This window comes from Pinus tabuliformis, chromosome 8 (genome assembly GCF_031772625.1).
Source record: "Pinus tabuliformis cultivar Carrire ecotype Pingquan chromosome 8, CPIR1, whole genome shotgun sequence".
Lineage (NCBI taxonomy): Eukaryota > Viridiplantae > Streptophyta > Pinopsida > Pinales > Pinaceae > Pinus > Pinus tabuliformis.
In genome coordinates, this window is record NC_142294.1 from 1,527,764,898 (window position 1) to 1,527,771,932 (window position 7,035).

Here is a 7,035-nt window from a genome sequence, read left to right on the forward strand (position 1 = left end):
TAAACCTTCTCAATACTCCCACTGTATGTGCAATTTCTGGTCTAGTATAGACTGCACTTGCATATGGAACACGGGACATGCCCTCTTCCTCTTCTTGTGTCTTGGGACATTGTTAAGCAGATAACTTTACACCTACAGGAATAGGAACCTTCACCGGTTTACTATCCTACATATTAAACCTCTGTAATATTGTCTCGAAATACTTCCTTTGGTTTAACAGAGCTTCCTCTTTGCCCGATATCTTTTAATTTCCATGCCCAAAATATAGTTTGCAGCAACAAGATATTTCATGTCGAATTTGGAGGACAATTGGGTCTTCAAATCCTGGATAATTTCTTTGTCATTTCCAACCAACAATATATCATCCACATACAAGACCAAATAAATAACATGATCACACATAATTTAGAATACACACAGTGATCTTCTTTGCTTCTGGTGAAGCTAGGTCCCCGTATAAATGTATCAAATTTATGATACCACATCCTTGGTGACTATTTTAACCCATACAAAGACTTCTTTAACTTGCATACCAGTTATTTCTTACCCTTCACCGCAGAGCCTTTAGGTTGCTTCATGTATATCTCCTCTTCCAAATCCCCATGAAGAAATGTTGTCTTCACATCCATCTATTCTACCTCAAAATCAAAAGTAGCAGCAACATATAAAAGTAATCTAATAGAAGCTACCTTGGCAACAGGAGAAAAAATATCATCAAAATCAATTCCTAGCACCTAGGAATAACCTTTTGCTACCAATAGAGATTTGTATTTTCCACCTTTCCTTCTGCATTTGTCTTCTTCTTGAACACCCATTTGCTGCCAATGGGTTTCCTTCCAGCTGGAAACTCCACCAGATCCCAAGCCTCATTTTTGTGCAAAGATGCCATTTCATCAACCATGGCCTCTTTCCAGAGTTTTCCATCCTCTGAATCTATTGCTTCCTTCACAATTCTGGGATCACCATCAGTAATAGATAAAGAAAAATTTGAATAGAAAGCAAATGGACTATAGCTTTCTGGTTGCCTTCTTTCTGGAACTGATCTTCTCACACCTGGAGTTTGTGGCTCTTCATATTTTGGTTCCTCCTTTATTGTAGAGTTTGATTCTTCCTCCTTAAGCTCAAACTCTGTCTTCTTAGGTTCCTTTGGTTGGAATTCATGTTTAAGAACATCTTTCACCTCTCTAAACACCACATCTTGGTTTTACACAACCTTCCTTGTTACTGGGTTCCAAAGCTTATAACCCTTTAAACCATCCTTATACCAAATAAAGATGCACTTTTCAGATTTACTATCCAACTTGGTTATTTTCTCCTTTGGATCATGTACATATGCATCACATCCAAATACCCTCAGATGTGAAAGAGAGGGTTTCTTACAAGTCCATACCTCTTATGGAGTCTTATCTTCCAATGCTGATGAAGGTGATCTGTTGACCAGGTAACATTTTGTCTCCACTGCCTCTGCCCAGAATTCTTGTCCTAACCCGGCACCATTAAGCATGCTTCTTTCCCTTTCCATCAACATCTTGTTCATTCTTTCTGCAACTCCATTTTTCTCAAGTGTGTATGGAGTAGTCTTTTGCCATGCTATACCACACTTCTTACAAAATTCTTCAAATTCCTTGCTGCAAACTCTCCACTATTTTCTGACCTCAACACCTTTATCTTATTCTCTGTCTGGTTTTCCACTAGAGCCTTAAATTCTTTAAACTTGTCAAAGACTTTATATTTCTTCTTAAGGAAATATATCCATGTATTCCTTCATAAGTCATCTATAAATGATACATAATACACATAATTACCCAGTAATGGAACCTTCACAGGTCCAAACACATCACTGTGCACAAGCTATAATATTTGTTTCGCCCTCTTACCACCAGAGGGGAAACTCGCCCGATTTTTCTTCCCATATACTCAATTTTCACAGAAATCAAAATCCAGAGAGCTATTACTCATACCTTCTACCATAACTTTTCCATGAAGTATCCGAAGGCCCTTCTCTCCAATATGTCCAAGCCTTTGATGCCACAACATGGTCTTCTCTCCAAAGACCACTAGATTTTCTGCTCCACTTTCAGGAACCACGGAACTGTTGCATCCATAAACAATAGTGCTACCTTGCAGCTTGTACAGAGTTCCAATCTGAACTCCCCACATCAATACCAATGCTCCCTGAACCATCTTGCAGGTATCCTTCTCGAACACTGTTTTTACACCTGCATCATCCAACTTGCTTATAGAAATCATATTTCTGGGTAATTCAAGAACATGCAGAACACTTGGAAGTTTTCTAACCCTTCCACCTTGTAACTTCAACTTTACTTTTCTGTGACCAACGATTCTAGCCTTGCTATCATCCCCTAAGATGCACCTGGGTCAATCAACGATTCCTCATGATCTACATGTGTACTTGAAGAAGCCAAGTACACATCCCCACCTTCATCTAAGGTGGTTTTCACCTCTGCAAAAGGATCATCATAAGATCCCTTTCCTTTGTTAGGAGATTTAGATTTACAGTCTCTTTTGTAGTGCCATTCCTTTCCTTATTTCTAGAAAACCACCTTTACAGGTTTTCCTGGAGATTTAGATCTCCCTCTATATTTAGATCTCCCACTCGATGACATTTTTTTGTTTCTGTTCTGGGACCATCCTCATACAAACAAGGCATCACCATTCTGGATCTCCATATTTTTTCGTCTCATCTCCTCTGTCAACAAGGATGAGACCATTTCATCAAACTACAAGGCAGTTGCATTGCTACCTATTGCAATAACCATAGTATCCCACGAATCTGGTAGAGAAAAAAAACAAACTGATGCACTTATCTTCATCTGAAATTTTAATATCAACAGATAATAACTGACTTACCACAGTATTAAATTCATTCAAATGCTCTATCACCGAGTCTCCGTCTTTCATCCTTAGGTTATAAAGCTTTTCCCGTAGGAACAATTTATTCACCAAAGACTTAGATTGGTACAAAGTCCCTAACTTGTCGCACAAAGCCTTAGTCGTAGCCTCCCCTGATACATTCAGCAATACTAAATCTGAGACACACAATCATATTGTGCTCTTTGCCTTTCAATCCAACTTCTTCCATTCTTCATCTGACACTCTTGTTGGTTTAGTACCCGGATCTACCATGATCCACTGATCTTTATCCACCAATAGATCCTCCATCTTTAGTTTCCACAACTCAAAACTTTGACCATTAAATTTCTTGATTTCTATCTTTCCATTGCTCACCATCTTCTTTCACCACCAGAATCAATCCCGCAGATCTTCCACTGAACAGGGTCTACCACAAGCCCAAGCGAAACCCCTCAACAACAAAGGCGTTCCCTTGAAGCCAAAATAACTTTGATACCCAAATGTAGGTTTTAACCCCATACGGAAATTACCTGCATACGAATTCTAAAACATAGAAAATAATCAATGCGAGAGCATAACACATAAAACACATATACATAGAGATTTTCTCCTGGATCCCAAAATCGGGACTACCAGATTGACCTTTCATTATATTCCTTTCAATGTTAGAATACATATTTATACATGTCGAAGCATCCAATACCATGGACTAAAAACCATTGCATCCAAAACCATGGACTGAAAACCATCGCATCCAAAACCATGGACAAAAAACCATCGCGTCCAAAACCATGGACTGAAAACCATCGCGTCCAAAACCATGTGTGAAAACCATGCAAAAAACTATAGGTGTGAAAACCATGCAGAAAAATATAGGTAGGTCTGCCCAACCTAATATAGGGTCCAAAAAACAATTCCCAGGGCACTGCCCCAGACCCCATAGAGGGGGGCTAGTCATGGAAAGAATATAACAAAACCCAACATCTATCATGATTAATAATCTGGTTATATGTTGGTTATAAGCATGGCTTTGTAAGGTGCTCTAGCTATGACCTCTTTAGGATTTGATAATTATTTGATGTTTAATGAATGCATGGGCTAACAAGTGTTATTGCATCTATTATGAGAGGGAATTATACCTTCTTGGTGATTCTCATATAAGTTTCATAATCCTATAATAAGATATGTATTTATGAATTGTAGCTTACCAGTTTTTCATGTGTTTGATGAAATGTCTAGTGTGTTCTACACAATCTAGGTCAAGTACTTGATTCAAGTTTTAATTATTAGCTTTTTCCTCATGTTAATAATTCTTCTAGACATTCTCAGATAGTTTTGGGTTGTGTTCTATAGGCCATTCGGAATTATGGCTTAGATCTCAAGACTACACCCTATGAATTGAAAATTTTGGGCTATAACCACACAAAAGCAGTGTCATGAGTGTGTTTGTAGCCCTATAACCACACCCTTTCATTCTTTTGCATGCGGTTGGTTTTTTAAGTCAACTAAAATCAACCCCGTCGCATGGTTTGGTCACCTAGGGTGGTTCTTTGGCCCCTAGGTGTCTTGTAAGCCTCGAGGAATGTATGTGAGTTTTCATTTGTCAGCTCCACTTTCATAGTTGAAGCTTAGAGTTCAGATCATGTCATAGTAACTCTTTGTCTCATGTTTACCCTAGCAAGCTTGTGAATTTGGATAAATTTGGGAGGGTTGACAAACAATTCACACCCGTTCTTGTAACTATGCTTATATTACATAGTTATAACCATCCTCACTAAAGTAGGATTCTTCTTTCCTTGCAATATTATCTTTTTTGCATCATCATTCATGCATTCAATAGCCACCTCATAACAATATACCTTAGTTCTATGATTAAATATCCAATCCATGCCCAAAATCATATCATAGGAACCCAAAGGAAGCACATTTATATGTGTTGATGTAGGCTTACCATTCAGCTCAAATGCATAAGATCTCACCCAATGACGAACTCTTGCCTTTTTCCCTGTAACCAACTACACCAACAATTATTTTGCATGCACTTCTTTACTCAAACTACATTGATCCACCAGGCCAGGAATACCATAATTATAATTATATCTAAGATCAATCAAAATGGAAAAAATTTGATCACAAATCTTACCTCCCATCTCAATAATGGATATTTGATGATCTGCTTGCCTATTATCAAGTGTTTCATAAATCTGAGGAATGCTCTAACCAACATCCCCATATTTTTGTTCCTCTTGAGCTCTGTAGATCTGAGGTTGGTTTCCCTCATATAATGGACAATCCTTCTTACGATGTTCTTTCCCACAAATCCAACACTGCAATAGTCCCCTACCGTTACCTTTATTCTGCTACTCTCTAGGATGAAACCCGTGTCCTTTCCAATTGTATTAAAATTCTTGTAAGCAGCCACATTTTCTTTCTCACCTATATCCTATGATCTACCAAACTTCTAGGACACTTTCCCTTAGTCTTCTAATTCCATTTCCAGTCACTCTTGAACTTAGGCTTGCACTTTAACTGCTCATAACAGTGCTTTAATTTCCTGATGGCTTTGTCCAATGACTGAGGCTCATCAAACTCGATTTGGTCTTTTAATGCTACTGGAAAACCACTAATGAACCTTTGACTATTCACATTCTCATCCTTGAACTCGTAGAACTTCATGGCCCTATCATCGTAGTATCTTTCGAGTAGTTACATCTTCTTGAAGAGTCTCTCAAAATCATCCCAAATTAGATCCTTTTATCTAATTCCTCTACCATTATTCACATCTTCCCACTAGATATATGCTTTCCGTTTGAGACTAAAGATAGATATATTGGCTTTCATGTTCTATGAATAGTTATGCAATATGAAGAACTTCTTCATCCCAAGCAGATATGCTTCTACATCTTCTGATTTATTCATCTCTCCATCAAAAGTAGGAGGCTTGACTTTCTTAAACTCCTCTATAAAGTACTCACTCCTCCTATGATGCTAGTAGTGATGACGATCATGTTTCTTAGAAGAAGAACTATAATAAAACCCATACATACTAGTCATCTTGTCAGGTGTATCCAAGAATATGCCAGTCTTCATTGTATCCTCCTTGTCCAACTTGTGTCTCCTCTAAGACCTGCTACCATATGCCCCGTTAGTCTTCTCCTCCTACCTATCTCCATGATTGACCCCCATATTTTCTTGCTTCTGCAACTTTGAAAGGATCTGTAGAATCACTACATTAACTTATGCTTTCTTTTCTTAAGCTCTTGCAAATCTTTCATGTGCCTCAACTAGCCTGTTATTATCTGTCTTGCAACTTTTGATCTCTTACCTTGGACTTCTCAGTGTATCTACCAGATCAGGAGAATAATCTTATACTTACTACCCAACTAACCTTTCCCATTCCATATAATTCGCATCAGGCCTATAAGGAGAATCAAGAGAACTGTAGTCCACTATTCTTCTCTTCATCTTTGATATTCTATTTCCTGCAAACATACCATGTTAGATAAACTAAATAGAAACATAATCAAAATTATACCTCAATGTATATCAGGGGAGGTTATCTTGTCTACACAAATCAGTTTAGATTATCATGATGTAGATATATAATGACATCAACATATCATCATAATGCATGATAACACAAAACTGCAATAATAACCACATGCATGATAACCATAACCATCATAATGCATGCATAACGTTATGCATTTAGCCCATCCAGTCCAAGTGTTTGAACATGGAATCTTTGATACAACCTTGTATAACCACCCCTCCCACATTTACCTGCTTTTACAAGCTCTTTGGGGTAAACACAAACTGAGTGTCATTATAATATGGATCTACCTCCAAGTTCTATTTATGGAAGTGGGGTCAACAAACCAACAACTTTTTATACCTCTCAGGAGAACTAGATCACCCAGAAGTTAGTCTGGAACTGCTTTTTCACAAGCATAAAACCCCAAATGCACCCTTGACACAATTTTCATGCAGTTATGAGGCTCCAATCACACCCATAAGCTTGCCTACATGTGGTTATGACCCAAATTCCTCAATTTTTTGCTAGCGGTTGTGATATCTATATCACTTTTTCAGGCTATCCTCCATATCATTGTTTATAACTTTCCATAAACATAACTAGAGTGATAAAAAAAACCATTCAGA